The sequence below is a fragment of the Oncorhynchus gorbuscha genome, linkage group LG06, assembly GCF_021184085.1.
Source record: "Oncorhynchus gorbuscha isolate QuinsamMale2020 ecotype Even-year linkage group LG06, OgorEven_v1.0, whole genome shotgun sequence".
NCBI classification, from domain to species: domain Eukaryota; kingdom Metazoa; phylum Chordata; class Actinopteri; order Salmoniformes; family Salmonidae; genus Oncorhynchus; species Oncorhynchus gorbuscha.
Window position 1 is genome coordinate 46,139,508 of NC_060178.1, and position 23,529 is coordinate 46,163,036.

At 44.5% G+C, this 23,529-nt stretch overlaps 1 pseudogene; it reads right to left on the minus strand.

The window, feature by feature from the left end:
• Positions 1-23,529, minus strand: part of LOC124038022 — a 93,003-nt pseudogene that overhangs the window by 12,761 nt on the left and 56,713 nt on the right.

Consider the following 23,529-nt stretch of genomic DNA (forward strand, 5'->3'; position numbering starts at 1 on the left):
ACTGTGGTGGGTTTAACAGGCCCGTCTGAGGTTTGCTAGAGACGATTTGGATTATCCAGAAGAAGATTGGGAGAATGTCATATGGTCAGATGAAACCAAAAGAGAACTTTTTGGTAAAAACTCAACTCGTCGTGTTTGGAGGACAAAGAATGCTGAGTTGCATCCAAAGAACGCCATACCTACTGTGAAGCATGGGGGTGGAAACATCATGCTTTGGGGCTGTTTTTCTGCAAAGGGACCAGGACGACTGATCCGTGTAAAGGAAAGAATGAATGGGGCCATGTATCGTGAGATTTTGAGTGAAAACCTCCTTCCATCAGCAAGGGCATTGAAGATGAAACATGGCTGGGTCTTTTAGCATGACAATGATCCCAAACACACTGCCCGGGCAACGAAGGAGTGGCTTCGTAAGAAGCATTTCAAGGTCCTGGAGTGACCTAGCCAGTCTCCAGATCTCAACACCATAAAAAATCTTTGGAGGGGGTTGAAAGTCCGTGCTGCCCAGCAACAGCCCCAAAACATCACTGCTCTAGAGGAGATCTGCATGGAGGATTGGGCCAAAATACCACTAAAAGTGTGTGAAAACCTTGTGAAGACTTACAGAAAACATTTGACCTCTGTCATTGCCAACAAAGGGTATATAACAAAGTATTGAGATAAACTTTTGTTATTGACCAAATACTTATTCTCCACCATAATTTTCAAATAAATTCATTAAAAATCCTACAATGTGATTTTATGGATTTTTTTCTCATTTTGTCTGTCATAGTTGAAGTGTACCTATGATGAAAATTACAGGTCTCTCTCATACTTTTAAGTGGGAGAACTTGCACAATTGGTGGCTGACTAAATACTTTTTTGCCCCACTGTATGTCTGAGGAATTTTAATTATGAGATTTCTGTTGTTTTGAATTTGGCGCCCTGCACTTTCACTGGCTATTGTCATATCGATCCCGTTAGCGGGATCTCAGCCCTATGACTTGGAAAATTCATGACTAGAAGCTCATAGAAGCTTCTGTCAGGCTAATTGACATCATTTGAGTCAATTGGAGGTGTACCTGTGGATGTATTTCAAGTCCTACCTTCAAACTCAGTGCCTCCGCTTAATATCATGGGGAAATAAAACAATTGTAGAACTCCACAAGTCTGGTTCATCCTTGGGAGCAATTTCCAAACGCCTGAAGGTTCCACGTTCATCTGTACAAACAAAAGTATGCAAGTATAAACACCATGGGACCACGCAGCCGTCATACCACTTAGGAAGGAGACGCGTTTTGTCTCCTAGAGATGAACGTACTTTGGTGCAAAAACTGCAAATCAATCAAAAGGACCTTGTGAAGATGCTGAAGCGAACAGGTACAAAAGTATCTATATCCACAGTAAAACAAGTCCTATATTGACATAACCTGAAAGGCCGCTCAGCAAGGAAGAAGGCACTGCTCAAAAACTGCCATAAAAAAGCCAGACTACAGTTTGCACATGGGGACAAAGATTGTACTTTTTGGAGAAATGTCCTCTGATCTGATGAAACAAAAATAGAACTGTTTGGCGAAAATAATGACCATCGTTATGTTTGGAGGAAAAGGGGGAGGCTTGCAAGCCAAAGAACACCATCCCAACCGTGAAGCACGGGGGTGGCAGCATCATGATGTGGGGGTACTTTGCTGCCTGAGGGACAGGTGCACTTCACAAAATAGATGGCATCGTGAGGCAGGAAAATTATGTGGATATGTTGAAGCAACATCTCAAGATGTTAAAGCTTGGTCACAAATGGGTCTTCCAAATGGACAATGACCCCAAGCATACTTCCAAAGTTGTGGCAAAATGGCTTAAGGACAACAAAGTCAAGGTATTGGAGTGGCGATCACAAAGCCCTGACCTCAATCCTATAGAACATTTGTGGGCAGAACTGAAAAGGTGTGTGCGAGCAAAGAGGCCTACAAAACTGACTCAGTTACATCAGCTCTGTCAGGATGAATGGGCCAAAATTAACCCACGTTTGACCCAAGTTAAAAATTTAAAGGCAATGCTACCAAATTACTAATTGAGTGCATGTAAACTTCTGACCCACTGGGAATGTGATGAAAGAAATAAAATCTGAAATAAATCATTCTACTATTACATTTCACATTCTTAAAAAAGTGGTGTTCCTAACTGATCTAAGACAGGTAATTTTTACTAGGATTAATGTCAGGAATTGTGAAAAACTGAGTTTAAATATATTTGGCTGAGGTGTGTGTAAACTTCTGACTTCAACTGTACATGTACCGATTTGAAAAAAAAGAGCCTGGGAAGTACAAATTAATAAAACCTTGTGAAATAAGTTTCTCTCCAACCAGTCTTATCCAGGCACACAATAATGGACTGTCAAGTGAGGCTTGACGTGGTTCTACAGATTTGAGGCATTACTACAATAGATCTACAACACGCGCATGCTTTTTCTGTGCTCCAGGTGTCACGTTACCTTGTACTCGAAGCAGGAGACACAGAGGTAGAGCATGTCCAGCAGACGGTTGAGCTGGGAGAGACAGACAGGTCAGTGAACCACTTATGTAGGACACACTCATCTGCATTCTTCAGAACCCACAGCAGACAGATCAATAGACTGCGACTGGACTCTGCTGAGAAGGTGGCGTGCGGACGACTGGCCTGGAGAGAGGGAGATGGGAAGAGACCAAGGGAAAAAAGGTCAGCAAAACAGAGAGTTATGAAAGTAAAGAGGTAGAAAGGGGGAACTTAACAGAAGGAGAGAAAGAGACTGGAATAAAAGACAGAGGGAATAAGCGAGGAAGGGATAGAGAAAGAGAGAACAGGAATTGTAGTTGCCTGTGGGTTGAGCAGGAAGCTGCTGGGACGGGACATTGGAGATGAGGTCCCCGCTATCGCCATGGCAACAGTCTGACTGATCATGCTGTTGCCGTCCTCTACAGACTCACCCCCCCCCGGTCCCATCTGCGGACCCCGAGCTCCCCCAGGGCGGCCCCACTGGATATGAGAATCTACAGAAATGAGGGGTGGAGAAAACAATCAGGATCAACAAGCACAAAACAAAATTAGAGTTGCAGACATTGTTTAAATGTGCTTTTCCTGAGCAGCACCAGAACCAGTGGGATGCCCAAAGACTTCTAAAGCCACCTGATAGTCCTTTAATCTAATCACACAGCCATTCACGTATGGATAAACTCCACATATCTACAGACTCCTGAAGGTTTGGGACACGGAAGGTTAAATATAGAATTTAGACCCACCCGTGAAGTCGTGCAGCTGGGGCAGCGTTTCCATGACGATGCCGATGAGTGGCAGGTAGAGCATGGCGACACGGGTCTTGACCTCAGGGTCAGCGGAGCGGGGGTCAGAGTCATGGGTGGACAGCAGGTTATGGACCACACTGATCACCTTCTTATGTAAGCCAAAATCCTATAGGTTAGGGAGAGAGAACGGCAGAGGTTGTTGTTTTCTTGGACAGGAACCAGTCCAAACACATTGACCAAACTATTTCCTGACGCATTATAGCGTTTCTAGCTGATGCTAATTTTAAACAGTTGTTTTGTCATTTTTGACCCAAAAACGTTTGCGTAAACAAAAGACAGCGTGAGGTATCAAATCAAATGTTACTGGTCACATACACACGGTTAGCAGATGTTAATGCAAGTGTTGCGAAATGCTTGGCTTCTAGTTCCGACAATGCAGTAATATCTAACAAGTTATCTTAACAAATTCATAAAATCAACCTTCTACACACAAATGTAAAGGGATGAAAAAGAATATGTACATATAAATATATGGATGAGAGATGGCTGTGCGTCATAGGCAAGATGCAGTAGATGGTATAGAATACAGAATATACATATGAGATGAGTAATGTAGGATATAAACATTAAAGTGTAGTTATTTAAAGTGACTAGTGATACCTTTATTAAGTCCATTTATTTAAGTGGCCAGAGATTTGAGTCTGTATGTTGGCAGCATCATCTCTATGTTAGCGATGGCTGTTTAACAGTCTGATGGCCTTGAGCTTTTTCCAGTCTCTCGGTCCCAGCTTTGATGCACCTGTACTGACCTCGCCTTCTAAATGATAGCTGGGTGTACAGGCAGTGGCTTGGGTGGTTGTTGTCCTTGATGATATTTTTGGCCTTCCTGTGACATCGGGTGCTTTAGGTGTCCTGGAGGGCAGTAGTTTTACCCCGGTGATGCGTTGCGCAGACCGTAATACTCTCTGGAGAGCCTTGCGGCTAAGGGCGGTGCAGTTGCCATACCAGGCGTTGATACAGGTCGACAGGATGCTATCGATTTTGCATCTGTAAAGGTTTGTGAGTGTTTTAGGTGACAAGCAAAATTTCTTCAGCCCCCTGAGGTTGAAGAGTCGCTGTTGCGCCTTCTTCAACACGCTGTATGTGAAGAACGCCACACCACAATGTATATGAAGAACGCCACAGAATGTTATTGTGCTGGTCAAGGGCTGGGGTGAAATCTGTTCTTAGTTCAACATTTTTGGAATGGGGCATGCTTGATTAAGATGGAGAGGAAAGCACTTTTGAAGAGCAACCAGGCATCCTCTACTGACAGGATGAGGTCAATATCCTTCCAGCATACCCAGGCCATGTCGGTTAGAAAGTCCTGCTTGCTGAAGTGTTTTAGGGAGTGTTTGACAGTGATGGGGGGGGGTCGTTCGACCGCGGACCCATTACGCACGCAGGCAATGAGGCAGTGATCGCTGAGATCCTGGTTGAAGATAGCAGAGGTGTATTTAGAGGGCAAGTTGGTCAGGATGATATCTAAGAGGGTGCCCATGGTTACAGATTTAGGGTTGTACCTGGTAGGTTCCTTGATAATTAGAGTGAGATTGAGGGAATCTAGCTTAGATTGTAGGATGGCCAGGGTGTTAAGCATGTCCCAATTCATCAAGGAGTATACCACCTCAGTCATCGGCTTCATCAATAAGTGCATCGACGACGTCGTCCCAATAGTGACCGTACGTACATATCCCAACCAGAAGCCGTGGATTACAGGCAACATCCGCATCGAGCTAAAGGCTAGAGCTTCCGCTTTCAATGAGTGGGACATTAATCTGGACTAATCCTGCTATGCCCTCATAACAACTATCAAACAAGCAAAGCGGATGAAGATTGAATCATACTAGACCGGCTCTGACGCTCGTCGGATGTGTCAGGGCTTGAAAACTATTACGGACTACAAAGGGAAACCCAGACGCAAGCTGCCCAGTGACACGAGCCTACCAGATGAGCTAAATGGCTTTAATGCTCGCTTCGAGACAAGCAACCCTGAAGCATGCACGAGAGCACCAGCTGTTATGGAAGACTGTGTCATAACGCTCTCGGTAGCCGATGTGAGTGAGACCGTTAAACAGGTCAACATTCACAAAGCCGCGGGGCCAGATGGAATACCAGGATGTGTACTCAAAGCATGTGCAGACCAACTGGCAAGTGTCTCCACTGACATTTTCAACCTCTCCCTGACCGAGTCTGTAATACCTACATGTTTCAAGCAGACCACCATAGTCCCTGTGCCCAAGAAAGCAAAGGTAACCTGCCTAAATGATAACCACCCCGTGGCACTCACGTCGGTAGCCATGAAGTGCTTTGAAAGGCTGGACATGGCTCACATCAACAGCATAATCCCGGATACCCTAGACCCACTCCAATATGCATACCGCCTCAACAGATCCACCAATCGCACTCCACACTGCCCTTTCCCACATGGACAAAAGGAACACTTATGTGAGAATTCTGTTCATTGACTACAGCTCAGTGTTCAACACCATAGAGCCCACAAAGCTCATCACTAGCTAAGGACCATAGGACTAAACACGTCCCTCTACAACTGGATTCTGGACTTCACAAAACGGGCCTCCCCAGGTAGTAAGGGTAGGCAACAACATGTCTGCCACGCTGATCCACAACACTGGGGCCCCTCAGGGGTGTGTACTTAGTCCCCTCCTGTACTCCACTGCGGGCACAACGTTGTTGATACACTTTTAGGATAAACATTCCCTGTTCACTCATTTGGCCAAACACGACTCCAACACCATTATTACGTTTGCTGATGACACAACAGTGGTAGGCCTGATCACAATGAGACAGCCTATAGAGAGGAGGTCAGAGAACTGGCAGTGTGGTGCCAGGGCACCAACCTCTCCCTCAATGTGAGCAAGACAAAGGAGCTGATCATGGACTACAGGAAAAGGTAGGCCGAACAGGCCCCCATTAACATCGACGGGGCTGTAATGGACTGGGTCGAGAGTTTAAAGTTCCTTGGTGTCCGCATCAGTTAAATAAAGGTTAAATAAACAAACACACCAAGACAGTCATGAAGAGGGCACAACAAAACCTTTTTCCCCTCAGGAGACTGAAAAGATTTGGCATGGGTCCCTAGGTGCTCAAAAAGTTCTACAGCTGCACCATCGAGAGCATCCTGACTGGTTGCATTACTGCCTGGTATGACAACTGCTCGGCATCTGACAGTAAGGCGCTACAGAGAGTAGTGCGTACGGCCCAGTACATCAGTGGAGCCAAGCTTCCTGCCATCCAGGACCTATATACTAGGCGGTGTCAGAGGAAAGCCCATAAAATTGTCAGATACTCCAGTCACCAAAGTCATAGACTGTTTTCTCTGCTACCGCACGGCAAGAGGTCCCAGAGCGCCAAGTCTAGGACCAAAAGGCTCCTTAACAGCTTCTACCCCCAAGCCATAAGACTGCTGAACAATTAATGAATTGGCCACCAGACTATTTACATTGACACCACCTTCCCCGCCACATTTGTTTTGTACACTGCTGCTACTCGTTGTTTATTATCTATGCATAGTCATTTCACCCCTAATTACATGTACAAATTCCCTCAACTAACCTGTACCCCAGCACACTGACTCGGTACCGGTACCCCCTTTATATAGCCTCGTTATTGTTCTTTTGTGTTACTTTTAATTATTTTTTACTTAATTTTTTAAAGGTCACATTTTGGATCTAGCTAATGATAAGCTCAGTAGGATAAATGCAGATAGGCTACTCCATGCTTCAGCCTATTTATTTATAGCCACTATGCTGCATCAGTTGGGCTACAAGTGATAACGCTTCCTGCTAATAACATACACCATGCATAGAATATATGGGAAAAAGTCAAAAACCATCATTAGCTGGCCTTTTAAACTGACACTATATGGGGCAGATGTTCACATCAACATTTTTGTAGGTTTGTGTCAAGAACTGCAATGCTGCTGGGTTTTTCAAGCTCAACAATTTCCCGTGTGTATCAAGAATGGTCCACCACCCAAAAGACGTCCAGCCAACTTGACAACTTTGGGAAGCATTGGAGTCAACATGGGCCCTTGTGGATCGCTCCTTGTGCAACGCTTTCGACAACCTATGGAGTCCATGCCCCGAACAAATTTAAGCTGTTCTGAAGGCAAAGTGGGCGGTGCAGCTCAATATTAGGAAAGTGTTCTTAATATTTTGAACACTCATTGTATACGTCAGATGAACGATAACCCCGCTTATTAACTTCTTAAGATATAGGGGGCAGCATTTTCACTTTTGGATAAATAGCGTGCCCAATTTCAACTTCCTGCTACTCGTGTCAAGAATATAAGATATGCATATTATTAGTAGATGTGGATAGAAAACACTCTGAAGTTTCTAAAACTGTGTGAATCATGTCTGTGAGTATAACAGAACTTATGTAGCAGGCAAAACCCTGAGGACTAACCGGTCAAAAAATGTTTTGTCTGTTCACGGAGTTCTCATTGGGAAACGATATTTCTTAGTTCCTACCGCTTCCACTGGATGTCACCAGTCTTTGGAATTTGGTTGAGGTTATTTATTTGTGCAATGAAGAAGTACGGCCATCTAGGAACTCCGTAACACTGTTGAGAGTTGCGCAAGACTTGAAAAGTAGCATGGTTTGTTGTCTTCCTGTATTGAACACAGATAGACCCGTCTCCAATTTGATGGATTATTAATGTTTAAAAATACCTAAAGTTGTATTACAAAAGTAGTTTGAAATGTTTCGTGGTGATGTTGTGCAATTTGGAAGCTGTTTCTTTCTGGATCAAACGCGCCAAATAAAAATGGACATTTTGGATATATATCGACCGAATTAATCAAACAAAAGGACCAATTGTGATGTTTATGGGACATATTGGAGTGCCAACAAAAGAAGCTCGTCAAAGGTAATGCATGTTTTATATTTTATTTCTGCGTTTTGTGTAGAACCCGCAGGGTTGAAATATGCTACCCTCTTTGTTTACTGTTGTGCTATCATCAGATAATAGCTTATGCTTTTGCCGAAAAGCCTTTTTAAATCTGACATGTTGGCTGGATTCACAACGAGTGTAGCTTTAATTTAGTATCTTACATGTGTGATTTAATGAAAGTTTGATTTTTATATAAATTTATTTAAATTTGCTGTGCTGCATTTTCCCTGGCTTTTGGCCAAGTGGGACGCAAGCGTCCCCTATACCATAAGAAGTTAACAGTCACTCACTCACACATTGTACTGCCCTTGAGAGGGCTGAATATGACAAAGACACACAGTATAGGTCAAAGGAGAGACACTTTCTCAACAGCACATCACACACAGTACCCCCCCAGACCTTCAGACAGTACAGAATGACGAGAGAAACATGAGGTCCATGTGACCACAGTAACCCTCACACACAGTAACAATGTACTAACCACCTAGGAGCCTGCCTCGAGAATGATAGAGAGCGACAAAGGAGCCAAATGACATAACCTCTCGGTCTCCATATCACACACAAACACACAGACAGTAACACAGTTTACGATTACTGACGCTTCGCCCTCTGGGTCCAGGATGACAGCCAGTTCAGTCAGCACCAGACCAGCCAGGTAGTGCTGCTCTCTGAAGGGGACAGACAACTCAAACATGTTGGCAATCGTCTGGTCCTGGGCATGGGTAGAGAAGCCAGAACTCTGTGGAGATGGAGAGAGGTACGGAGAGAGTGAGAAACAGGGGAGATTTAGAGAAATTGTCCACACAACCACTTACTACTCCAGGACGTGTGTGCGTGCGTATATCTGGTGCGTATATACAGATGAAGTCGGAAGTTAACATACACTTAGGTTGGAGTCATTAAAACTTGTTTTTCAACCACTCCACACATTTCTTGTTAACAAACTATAGTTTTGGCAACTCGGTTGGAACTCTACTTTGTACATGACACAAGTCATTTTTCCAACAATTGTTTACAGACAGATTATTTCACTTATAACTCACTGTATCACAATTCCAGTGGGTCAGAAATTTACATACACTAAGTTGACAGTGCCTTTAAACAGCTTGGAAAATTCCAGAAAATGATGTCATGGCTTCACAAGCTTCTGATAGGCTAATTGACATTATTTGAGTCAATTGGAGGTGTACCTGTGGATGCATTTCAAGGCCTACCTTCAAACTCATGTGCCTCTTTGCTTGACATCATGGGAAATCTAAAGAAAGCAGCAAATCTTAGATTTGTTTTTTTTAGACCTCCACAAGTCTGGTTCATCCTTGGGAGCAATTTCCAAATGCCTGAAGGAACCACGTTCATCTGTACAAACAATAGTACGCAAGTATAAACACCATGTGACCACGCAGCCGTCATACCGCTCAGGAAGGAGACGCAATCTGTCTCCTAGAGATGGACGTTCTTTGGTGCAAAAAGTGAAAATCAATCCCAGAACAACAGCAAAGGACCTTGTGAAGATGCTGGAGGAAACAGGTACAAAAGTATCGATATCCACAAGTCCTACATCGACATAACTTGAAAGGCCGCTCAGCAAGGAAGAAGACACTGCTCAAAAATCACCATAAAAAAAGCCAGACTACGGTTTGCTGCACATGTGGACAAAGATCGTACTTTTTGGAGAAAAGTCCTCTGGTCTGATGAAACAAAAATAGAACTGCTTGGCCATAATGACCATCGTTATGTTTGGGGGAAAAAGGGAGAGGCTTGCAAGCCGAAGAACATCATCCCAACCGTGAAGCTCGGGGTGGCAGCATCATGTTGTGGGGGTGCTTTGCTGCAGGAGGGACTGGTGCACTTCACAAAATAGATGGCTAAATGAGGGGAAATTATGTGGATATATTGAAGCAACATATGAAGACATCAGTTAAAGCTTGGTCACAAATGGGTCTTCCAAATGGACAATGACCCCAAGCATACTTCCAAAGTTATGGCAAAATGGCTTAAGGACCACAAAGTCAAGGTATTGGAGTGGCCATCACAAAGCCCTGACCTCAAACCTATAGAAAATTTGTGTGGCAGAACTGAAAAAGCGTTGTCGTGCACAAGGAGGCCTACAAACCTGACTCAGTTACACCAGCTCTGTCAGGAGGAATGGGCCAACATTCACCCAACTTATTGTGGGAAGCTTGTAGAAGGCTACCCGAAACCTTTGACCCAAGTTAAACAATTTACAGGCAATGCTATCAAATACTAATTGAGCGTATGTAAACTTCTGACCCACTGGGAATGTGATGAAAGAAATAAACTCTGAAATAAATCACTCCAATATTTTTCTGACATTTCACATTCTTAAAATAAAGTGGTGATCCTAACTGACCTAAGACAGGGAATTTTTATTAGGATTCAATGTCAGGAATTGTGAAAAACTGAGTTTAAATGTATTTTGCTAAGCTGTATGTAATCTTCCGACTTCAGCTGTATGTGTGTGTCCAGTGTGTATGTACGGTGTATAGCTGACCTGTGAGGTTGCGGATGACGTGCTGGGTGAAGGCGAGGCGGGAGGAGTGAGGAGACTGCAGGGCAGGTTAAGTGTGACGTAGTGCTCGTGGCTACAGACGATCCTCAGGAAGTCGAGTCACAGGGACTCCAGAGTCGGGTTCTGCAGCGTGTACAGCTTAGTGGACACCTGGGGAAAGACATGGAATGAGATCTAGAAAAGTGCCCAAAACGGGGTTTGATGGAGAAGCACTGTTGAGGCCCTTTACTCCAAGTCAGTGAAGTGATATCCAATACTGTAATTCAAATCAAATCTTATTTGTCACGTGCTCCGAATACAACAGGTGTAGTACAGGTGCTGTTTGGGGTTTTAGGCTGGGTTTCTGTACAGCACTTTGAGATATCAGCTGATGTACGAAGGGCTATATAAATAAATTTGATTTGATTTGATTAGTAGACCTTACCGTGAAATGCTTACTTACAAGCCATTAACCAACAATGCAATTCAAGAAAGAGTTCAAAAGTAAACCAATAAAACAACGAGGCTATATACAGGAGGTACCGATAACGAGTTAATGTGTGGGGGTACAGGTTAGTCAAATGATTTTGTACATGTAGGTAGGGGTAAAGTGACTATGCATAGTTAATAAACAGCGAGTAGCAACAGTGTAAAAACAAAGGTGTTTCAATGTAAATAGTCCAGGTGGCAATTTGATCAATTGTTCAGCAGTCGTATGGCTTGGGGGTAGAAGCTGTTATGGAGCCTTTGGGACCTAGACTTGGCGATCCGGTACCGCTTGCCGTGTGGTAGCAGAGAGAACAGTCTATGACTTGGGTGACTGGAGTCTTTATCAACTTTTCAGGCCTTCCTCTGACACCGCCTAGTATATAGGTCCTGGATGGCAGGAAGTTTGGCCCCTGATGGACTGGGCCGTACGCACTACCCTCTGTAGCGTCTTACGGTCAGATGCCGAGCAGTTGCCATACCTTTTCAGTCTCCTGAGGGGGAAAAGGTGTTGTCGTGCACTCTTCACGACTGTCTTGGTGTGTTTGGACCAAGATAGTTTGTTGGTGATTTGGACACCAAGGAACATGAAGCTCTCAATCCGCTCCATTACAGCCCAGTCAATATTGATGGGGGCTTGTTCAGTCCACCTTTTCCTGTAGTCCACGATCAGCTCCTTCGTCTTGCTCACATTGAGGGAGAGGATGTTGTCCTGGCCTGGTCTCTGACCTCCTCCCTATAGGCTGTCTCACTGTTGTTGGTGATCAGGCCTACCTCTGCTGTGTCGTCAGCAAACGTAATGGTGTTGGAGTCGTGCCTGGCCACGCAGTCGTGGGTGAACAGGGAGTACAGGAGAGGACTAAGCACGCACCCCTGAGGGGCACCCATAATGAGGATCAGCGTGGCAGATGTGTTGTTACCTACCCTTACCACCTGGGTAGGAAGCCTGTCAGGAAGTCCAGGATCCAGTTGTAGAGGGAGGTGTTTAGTCCCAGGGTCCTTAGCTTAGTGATGAGCTTTGAGGGTACTATGGTGTTGAACCCTAAGCTGTAGTCAATGAACAGCATTCTCACGTAGATGTTCCTATTGTCCAGGTGGGAAAGTGTGGAGTGCAATAGAGATTGCGTCATCTGTGAATCTGTTGGAGTGGTATGCGAATTGGAGTGGGTCTAGTGTTTCTGGGATAATGGTGTTGATGTGAACCATGTCCAGCCTTTCAAAGCACTTCATGGCTACCGACGTGAGTGCTACAGAGCGGTAATCATTTGGGCAGGATAGCAGGATTGATCATTGACAGGATAGCTACTGTAGTGTTACTTCCGAAATCCTGTGCACAAAGTCACTCTGTAATCGATCATAGTGGTTTCATCACCAAGCCTTTTAAATTAAAGCAGATTCTACAAGGATGTTGTCATTGAGGTGCTTTTGGGGTGCTAAGTGGGTAGGTTCCCTCTCCCAGTACCTGTTTCCAGTCTTAACCGCCATCGATAAGAAACATTACTGTGCAGCCGTATTCATTGATCTGGCCAAGGCTTTCGATTCTGTCAACCACCACATCCTCATCGGCAGACTCGACAGCCTTGGTTTCTCAAATGATTGCCTCGCCTGGTTCACCAACTACTTCTCTGATAGAGTTCAGTGTGTCAAATCGGAGGGTCTGCTGTCCGGACCTCTGGCAGTCTCTATGGGGGTGCCACAGGGTTCAATTCTTGGACCGACTCTCTTCTCTGTATACATCAATGAGGTCGCTCTTGCTGCTGGTGAGTCCCTGATCCACCTCTACGCAGACGACACCATTCTGTATACTTCCGGCCCTTCTTTGGACACTGTGTTAACAACCCTCCAGGCAAGCTTCAATGCCATACAACTCTCCTTCCGTGGCCTCCAATTGCTCTTAAATACAAGTAAAACTAAATCCATGCTCTTCAACCGATCGCTACCTGCACCTACCCGCCTGTCCAACATCACTACTCTGGACGGCTCTGACTTAGAATACGTGGACAACTACAAATACTTAGGTGTCTGGTTAGACTGTAAACTCTCCTTCCAGACCCATATCAAACATCTCCAATCCAAAGTTAAATCTAGAATTGGCTTCCTATTTCGCAACAAAGCATCCTTCACTCATGCTGCCAAACATACTCTTGTAAAACTGACCATCCTACCAATCCTCGACTTTGGCAATGTCATTTACAAAATAGCCTCCAATACCCTACTCAACAAATTGGATGCAGTCTATCACAGTGCAATCCGTTTTGTCACCAAAGCCCCATATACTACCCACCATTGCGACCTGTACGCTCTCGTTGGCTGGCCCTCGCTTCATACTCGTCGCCAAACCCACTGGCTCCATGTCATCTACAAGACCCTGCTAGGTAAAGTCCCCCCTTATCTCAGCTCGCTGGTCACCATAGCATCTCCCACCTGTAGCACACGCTCCAGCAGGTATATCTCTCTGGTCACCCCCAAAACCAATTCTTTCTTTGGCCGCCTCTCCTTCCAGTTCTCTGCTGCCAGTGACTGGAACGAACTGCAAAAATCTCTGAAACTGGAAACACTTATCTCCCTCACTAGCTTTAAGCACCAACTGTCAGAGCATCTTACAGATTACTGCACCTGTACATAGCCCACCTATAATTTAGCCCAAACAACTACCTCTTTCCCAACTGTATTTTATTTATTTATTTATTTTGCTCCTTTGCACCCCATTATTTTTATGTCTACTTTGCACATTCTTCCATTGCAAAACTACCATTCCAGTGTTTTACTTGCTATATTGTATTTACTTTGCCACCATGGCCTTTTTTGCCTTTACCTCCCTTCTCACCTCATTTGCTCACATTGTATATAGACTTGTTTATACGGTATTATTGACTGTATGTTTGTTTTACTCCATGTGTAACTCTGTGTCGTTGTATCTGTCGAACTGCTTTGCTTTATCTTGGCCAGGTCGCAATTGTAAATGAGAACTTGTTCTCAACTTGCCTACCTGGTTAAATAAAGGTGAAATAAATAAATAAATAAATGTCTTGATGAGGGAGAAGACAAAGCCTCGATCCATGACAGACAGCAGGTCATTCAGGAAGAAGGCCAGGCTGGTGTTCAGACGCTCCACCAACTCCAGGTCCTGATTGGACATAAACACAGGGTCAGAGGTCAGGCTAAATTCTCGAGAACACTGCTCGATCTGATTTACTCAGAACCATACAATATCAATTTATTTGAAGTATCTGTGTGGTTAGTGGCATTAGAAACTGCTGTGTTGATGTAAGCCTGATCTGTAGTGTCCCGTGTGTCATATGCTGGTGACAAAGTTTATTCAAATTCTCACTCTTACCTTCTGAAAGCGTGAGACAATGTCCCCAGCGATGGTGCTGACCAGGGCTGTGATGTCATCCATGAAGCGCTCAGGGAAACGGTTCTTTCTGGGCGACTCCAGCCGGTCGGTGAAGTACAGGTGGTGGATGATGCTCTTCACCTGAGGAGTGAGGTCATCAAGGTGAGACAGGGCCCAACCATAGCAGATGATAGAGGACGCTAAGGGACCAAAAGCTTGTTTTAGCATGGGCAGAACCATTGAGGACTTTCACCATTTTTGAAGTAGTAACTGTGTGAAACTTCATATGGGTTAAGGAAGGATCACATAATTTCATCCAGGTCATCAAGAGGGATCAGCCAATCAATTACACTCGTGAGTAAACATTCCATAACTGCAGGTGACAATACATCGCCAACCTTGGCATGATACCTGTTCAAACACACTGCAGGTGGCGGTACGCACATTTTCAGTTTGTTTGCCAACTCAAGTAGTGGAAGAAAAATGTACTACTTCAAAATGAAGATGTCCTCAATGGTGCTTCCCATGCTCTCACAGAGTCCATAATGGGACAGACACAGTGATGTCTAAGTCCACCACAAGTTGGAAGCCCCACGTAGTTGTACAATTTATCTTCTTAAAATCAGTTTTTAAAACTAACCAAGCAATTATGTTGGATATGCAACCAGGCCAGAGCAGTACAGGTCGGCACAGCTTAGTAGTGTGAAAAGGGCGCCAGAGATGCAGCTGTGTGTAGTCTTACCATGAGCTCAAAGAAGAACCAGGCCTGTTGTAGAGCTCCCTCTCTGACGATGCCAGTGCTCACCACCCGCTGTAGGGCCAGCTCCTCGTGGAACAACTGAGACACAGAGAGATGGAGACACACAGACCAGACAGTTAGACACACACATCAATTTAGTTTGAGCTGGTCTGAATCATGTAATATTTGCTCAAAAGAAGGAAATAATCCACTTGGTGTCTGGTGATAACACTGAAAAGGGAGCCTTCATTAAAATCTAAATATATAAAATAAAAGTATGTGCCGTTTCCCGGAACAAGAGTAAAAGTGCTATAGTTTAGTGGTACATTACACACACACACAAATCAAATCACAGCCAAGAGGTGGGACATCTACACTCTACATCAGGGAAGGGCAACTGCAGGCCAGCGACACCCCTTTTGTCAGTTGAGGCCTCGACTTACTGGTTAGAGGTGGAATACACAAGGTGAAATTTCAAAATGTGGTTGAGCATCACAGTTTTTCCCCTGTTATGTCAGATCGGTAAGTTAAGTCTCACCAGCTATCTAAACCTGAGGTAATCACAGTTGAATTACCAACCAGGGGTCCCCCATGGATTTTGTTAATCACTCAACCAGATATCATATTAAAAACTGCAAACAATTCTCTCCTCCCTATGGCAAAATGTGTACAATTGCAGGAAATTAGCTGTAAAACCACAAATGTATATCGCCGCTACATGAAAAATGAGTAGAATTGCATAAAATTGCTAAATGTTTTCTCCAGCCCATGACATAATGTGTAGAATTACAGCAAACTTGATTTAAAACTGCCACACGTGTTGAATTGCAGAAAATGAACTAATAAAACAACATTTTTCTCTCAACTGTCAAGAGGGGGGCTGCAAAAATGTTTTGCTCGCAGGGTGGGGGGAACCCCCAAACAAAATGTCACTTAGGGCCGCATGCTTATTTAGATCCCCATTATCTTTTGCAGAAGCAGCAGCTACTCTTCCTGGGGGTCCACAAATGTGTGTGTATGGATGTAGGTATGCAGACCTGCAAGCCACTGTGGCCCCTCATTAGGAGTTCAGATTTATTTGTGGTCCCCAACCCCATCAAAGTTGCCCATCCCTGCTCTACATCCAAAAAGACCACAATCCCCAAATACACCATCCAAACAAGAGGCACACATCCAAAGACAGACAGGCGAATAAGTTGAGGGGGCATTCTGCATGGCTCCTCCCCTCCCCCGGTGTAGACAGTGGCAGAAGACAGACAGGCGAATAAGTTGAGGGGGCATTCTGCATGGCTCCTCCCCTCCCCCGGTGTAGACAGTGGCAGAAGACAGACAGGCGAATAAGTTGAGGGGGCATTCTGCATGGCTCCTCCCCTCCCCCGGTGTAGACAGTGGCAGAAAACAGACAGGCGAATAAGTTGAGGGGGCATTCTGCATGGCTCCTCCCCTCCCCCGGTGTAGACAGATACCTTTTTGGTGGGTAACCGTCCTGTTAAAGTTTGCAAGAAACTGGCGCTCTCAGTGTGCAAAGACATGCAGTTGCCACAGCGCTCCATGGCCTACAGGTGGGATGGATGGGACAGTGACAACAACAACAGGTTAGTGAGGGTCAACAAGAAACTGGCGCTCTCAGTGTGCGAAGACATGCGGTTGCCACAGCGCTCCATGGCCTACGGGTGGGATGGGACGGTGACAACAACAACAGGTTAGTGAGGGTCGACAAGAAACTGGCGCTCTCAGTGTGAAGACATGCGGTTGCCACAGCGCTCCATGGCCTACGGGTGGGATGGGACGGTGACAACAACAACAGGTTAGTGAGGGTCGACAAGAAACTGGCGCTCTCAGTGTGAAGACATGCGGTTGCCACAGCGCTCCATGGCCTACGGGTGGGATGGGACGGTGACAACAACAACAGGTTAGTGAGGGTCAACAAGAAACTGGCGCTCTCAGTGTGCGAAGACATGCGGTTGCCACAGCGCTCCATGGCCTACGGGTGGGATGGGACGGTGACAACAACAACAGGTTAGTGAGGGTCGACAAGAAACTGGCGCTCTCAGTGTGAAGACATGCGGTTGCCACAGCGCTCCATGGCCTACGGGTGGGATGGGACGGTGACAACAACAACAGGTTAGTGAGGGTCAACAAGAAACTGGCGCTCTCAGTGTGAAGACATGCGGTTGCCACAGCGCTCCATGGCCTACGGGTGGGATGGGACGGTGACAACAACAACAGGTTAGTGAGGGTCAACAAGAAACTGGCGCTCTCAGTGTGAAGACATGCGGTTGCCACAGTGCTCCATGGCCTACGGGTGGGATGGATGGGACGGTGACAACAACAACAGGTTAGTGAGGGTCAACAAGAAACTGGTGCTCTCAGTGTGAAGACATGCGGTGGCCACAGCGCTCCATGGCCTACGGGTGGGATGGGACGGTGACAACAGGTTAGTGAGGGTCAACAGGTGTGGGGTCTAGCTGTAGCACCTTCTCAACCCAAGGAGATGTGTCTGCAGCAGAATCCCTCTCTCACACACACAATTAACAAACATGAGCACAAACAAATCACACAAAACATCATAATCTAAACTACAGTATACAAAAACATACAGTAGCAATGTAGAAGTGCAGTGTGCGAGATCCCTCATATTTACATTTCTTACACACCTCATTAGATACATTTTATACAAGGGGAAAAACTGCCCCTAGACATGCAGTTCGCGCACAGTATTAAATATGGGGGGGAAATGACAACAAACACCCCAGATGTGGGTTAACTTGTGCCTACAACTTACCTCAGTTCAATAATAATACATATAGGATTTTTTTTACTGAATCTTTGGACATGACTAGAGCCACAAAACACCCTTCATGACAACTGAATGACGACAACCATAATCACAACACAGACAAAAAAAAAAGGACAAAGACAAACACATACACACTCGCAGTCACACCCAAACCCACCCAGCACACTCCATATCAAGCCCATCCCACACGCTGAATGAGATTAGTCGTAGGTCATGCATGGGTTTAAATGATCATGGTGAAGATGAAAAAGGACAGGGTGAAGAAAGCCAATTAAAATGAATGTTGGGAAAATGAAGCACGCCTCTGGGATTGCCAATAAAAATTGTATCGATTTCAAGTATGAGAAAAGAATAATGGCACAAACGGAGTCACATGGGACTTGGCAGGAAGTTGCCCGCAATGTACTAATACCCCTACACTAGGGGTATTAGTAAGTGCGGTGAGAAATCCTTCCGCACTCGTTTCAAGACAGTGACAATGCCACGACTTCAGAATGGGCATAGATGTTTCTTCTACAGCCAAATGGAGAGAGAAAGGTGTTGTGTAAAAACAGAAAGGATGACAAGAAGGGACACAACTAAAGAAGAAGGAACTAAAGATGGCGGTTTGAGGTTCATAGAGGCAGCTTTGACTTCCTAAGTCTGGTAGAGCGTGTAGGTGAGGTGCGGGGTGGTTGAGGTGCGGGGTGGTTGAGGTGCGTGTTAAGAAGGGAGTGACGGTGATGTATTTTTTTGTTGGGAGAGGAAGGGAGTTATTGTTTAAGCACCTGCGTGGCGTCGGTGTCAGAGGCAGAACCGTGGCTGGATTTCCAAGGGGTGCTCTTTGACCGCATGGTGTGCACCCAGGAGTTGGAGCGGTCTAGGCCCTGAGACATCAAGGGTCCCAAGTCAAAGGGTAGGCAAGATTAAGGGAGCCACAAGTGGACCGAGCAGCACAGGGGAGGAAGGAATAGCATTGAGGTTAACGGTTAAGATGATTGAATCGTAAGCAGCCAGGCGGAATAATAAAGTTAGCTAGTTAAAGATCTGAAATAATTTCATGAGAAACTCCTGATTCATGAAAACAGAAATGCATGAACAGATTGGATTGCATATCCCATCATGATAATCTGCACCCTTGGTTCAGAAACAAGAATACAGGTTAAGTTTAGTAGCATTATACTGTAGGTATCATTCATCACACAGAGGAAGCCATAGAACTAGAATCACTAGGATACCTTGAACAGGAATATCCATTCAAGTAGATGTGCCATCATGGGTGGATATTCTATTTCTATGGGGGTAGCATCCATCACTAGCATCACGTTAGACAAGACTATTCAGAAAGACAGAGAAGGGAGTGTTCATCCCTCACTCATCTGTTAAGTATTTTTGGGGTCAAACTAAGTCATTTGATCAAAGTACAATTTATATGGCTGCATTAGAGCAAAAGTCCATGCTATTAACTCATTTACAAAGTGTCTCTGCAATACACTTGGATACCCCTGGAAATAACCCAACTAACAGAGCCATGAAGATTGTTTAACTTTACTAAAAGTGTGCCACTGTATGCTTTGCTATGCCTTCGTCGCGGAGGTTACCCTCTCTCTTCTGTGTGTCAGGTTGCCAATACAGGGGTTACAGAGATAAGGTGTTCCTGCTGATGTTTGTCCATCAACTATAGGGTTGACAAGTCACACAGTTGAGAAATGCTGCTTTCAGGTTCATAGTGTACAGTAAGTGATACAGTGGTACAGTGAACGCTTATGTGGAGGCAGACACAGTGGGGGTTTTCAATCCTCTTTGAAGTCAGTGAATCCATGTAAATGAGGGCTGTGCGAGTGGCTTCCATCTGGCCACTCTACCATAAATGCCAGATTGGTGATATGCTTCAGAGATGGTCGTGCTTCTGGAAGGTTCTCCCATTTCCACAGAGGAAATCTAGAGCTCAGGCAGTGAGACCATTGACACAATCCTGTCTCGGAGCTATACAGATAATTATTTCGACCTCATAGCTTGGTTTTTGCTCTGACATGCACTGTCAAGTCTGGGACCTTATATTGACAAGTGCCTTTCCAAATCATGTCCAATCAATTGTATTTACTACAGGTGGAATCCAATCAAGTTGTAGAAACATCTTAAGGATGATCAATGGAAACGGAATGCACCGGAGCTGAATTTCGGGTCTGAATACTTTTGTAAAAAAATATAACATTTGCAAAAATGTATAAAAACCTGTTTTCGCTTTCTCATGATGGGGTATTCTGTGTTGATTTCTTTATTTAATCAATTTTAGAATAAGGCTGTAACGTGGAAAAAAGTCAAGGGGCCTGAATACCGAAAGCACTGTATATCACGGCTGTCAGCCAATCAGCATGCAGGGCTCGAACCACCCAGTTTATAATCTAAAATATGTCCCATATAACATAATTCAGACTACAACTGAACTATAATTTAATTTCTTATTGAAAAGTAAAACACCATCAGTGTTTTAATATTTCTTTGCAGAAGGAGTTCTATTTTGGTGGCCTCCGGTGAACTGATTCCATCCAAAATATACAGCGAAATGATTTAATATAATAATGGCGCCAGAGGGGAAGGCTGACCAATTGTGTTATTTTTGTATTATATATTCGTGCTGATCCTAAAATGTTTTGTACATAACAGCGATTACGAACCTCGATTTGGATGAGTACTGCTATTTCAACGAATCGGAGCCAAAGGACATAATGCTCATCCCAGACCCAATCCCCGTCACTCGGAGGCAGCGGCGACAGAGGTTGGCGTGCAGGATATCTAACAAGACTGTGAGTGGATAAGTCGCCATTACCCTCCATTCTATTAGTGAACTTGAAATCAGTGGAATATAGACGTTAAAGGTCTTACTTACGTCGGCCACGGAGAACGAGAGCCCAAAGTCCTTGGAAGCAGGCCACATTGGTGACACTGTTATCATCAAACCAGGTGAAGGTGTTTAGCTTGTCCAGGATCGGTGTCCATGGCGTGGCTGGTTTTCCTTTTGTAATCCATGATTGTCTGTAGACCCTGCCGCATACGTCTTGTGTCTGAACCGTTGAATTAAACTCTTTGGGATAGGGGGCAGCATTTTCACTTTTGGATAAATAGCGTGCCCAATTTCAACTTCCTGCTACTCGTGCCAAGAATATAAGATATGCATATTATTAGTAGATTTGGATAGAAAACACTGAAGTTTCTAAAACTGTTTGAATCATGTCTGAGTATAACAGAACTTATGTAGCAGGCAAAACCCCAAGGACTAAGCGTTCAGATTTTTTTCTTTTAGGTCTCTGTGAGTTCTCGTTGGCAAACAATATTTCTTAGGAACTGGTTTTCAGTTCCTACCGCTTCCACTGGATGTCACCAGTCTTTGGAATTTGGTTGAGGTTTTTCCTTTGTGTAATGAAGAAGTACGGCCATCTAGGAACTCCGTAACACTGTTGAGAGTTGCACAAGACGTGAAAAGTAGCATGGTTTGTTGTCACCTGTATTGAACACAGATAGACCAGTCTACAATTTGATCGATTATTAACGTTTAAAAATACCTAAAGTCGTATTAGTTTGAAATATTTTGGCAAAGTTTATAGGCAACTTTTGAAATATTTTGTAGTTACGTTGTGCATTTTGGAAGCTGTTTTTTTATGGATCAAACGCGCTTTATAAATTGACATTTGGAAATATATGGACGGAATTAATCGAACAAAAGGACCAATTGTGATGTTTATGGGACATATTGGAGTGCCAACAAAAGAAGCTCGTCAAAGGTAATGCATGTTTTATATTTTATTTCTGCGTTTTGTGTAGCGCCTGCAGGGTTGAAATATGCTACCCTCTTTGTTTACTGTTGTGCTATCATCAGATAATAGCTTCTTATGCTTTCGCCGAAAAGCCTTTTAAAAATCTGACATGTTGGCTGGATTCACAACGAGTGTAGCTTTAATTGAGTATCTTACATGTGTGATTTAATGAAAGTTTGATTTTTATATCATTTTTTATTTTATTTGCCGCGCTGCATTTTCCCAGTTTTTTGCCCAAGTGGGACGCAACCGTCCCCTATACCATAAGAAGTTAAGACCCCACTTTGTCTCTGTACTGACATTTTGCCTGTTTGATTGCCTTATAACTACACTTGTTTTTTGGTCCATATTCCCAGTCACCTTGCAAATGGTTAAATGCAGTAGTTTGTGCTTTCAGGTTTGAGTGAATTCTGCCATCTATCCACGGTTTCTGGTTTGGGTAGGTTTTAATAGTCACAGTGGGAACAACATCCCCTATACACTTCCTGATGAACACAGTCACCGTGTCCGTGTATACGTCAATGTTATTCTCAGAGGGTACCTGGAACATATCCCAGTCCACGTGATCAAAACAATCTTGAAGCGTGGATTCCGATTTGTCAGACCAGCGATGAATAGACCTTAGCATGGGTACTTCCTGTTTGAGTTTCTGCCTATAGGAAGGGAGGAGCAAAATGGAGTTGTGATCGGATTTGCCGAAGGGAGGGTGGGGGAGGGGCCTTTTAGGCATCGCAAAAGGGGGAGTAGCAGTGGTCCAGTGTTTTTCCAGAGTGAGTACTATAGTCAATGTGTTGACAGAACTTCGGTAGTATTTTCCTCAATTTTGCTTTGTTAAAATCCCCAGCTACAATAAATACGGCCCCAGGATGAGGTTTCCAGTTTGCATAAAGTCCAGTGTAGTTCCTTGAGGGACGCCATAGTATTGGCCTGAGGGAGCAGTATACACGGCTGTGACTACAACCAAAGATTCTGCCTCTGAACAAGGCCGTTAACCCACTGTTCCTAGGCCGTCATTGAAAATAAGAATTTGTTCTTAACTAACTTGCTTAGTTAAATTAAGGTTAAAAAATGTTTTTATTATAATATTACCTCCCAAAACAATTACGGTCGGCATTTGATTGTGAGGTATTTTATGTCGGGTAAACAAAAGGACTTGAGTTTCTGTATGTTATCACGATCACACCATGAGTAGTTAATCATGAAACATACACTACCGCCTTTCTTCTTCCTGGAGAGTTCTTTATTCCGGTCTGCGTGATGTACTGAGAACCCAGCTGGCTGTATGGACGGTGACAGTATATCCCGAGAGAGCCATGATTCCATGAAACAGAGTATGTTACAGTCCCTGATGTCTCTCTGGAAGGAGATCCTCGCCCTGAGCTCATAGACTTTATTGTCCAGAGACTAAGCAAGTAATATACTCAGAAGCGGTGGAAGGTGTGCATGCCTCCAGAGTCTGACTAGAAGTCTACCGAATACCTCTTCTCCCCTGGCGGCATCTTGGAGCAGGCTCTGGGATAAGTTCAATTGCCCCGGGGGGTACGAACAAAGCATCCAATTCGGGAAAGTCATATTCCTGGTCGTAATGCAGGTGAGTTACCGTCGCACTGATATCCAAGATATATTTCTGGCTGAATGTGACACATTATTAGAAAT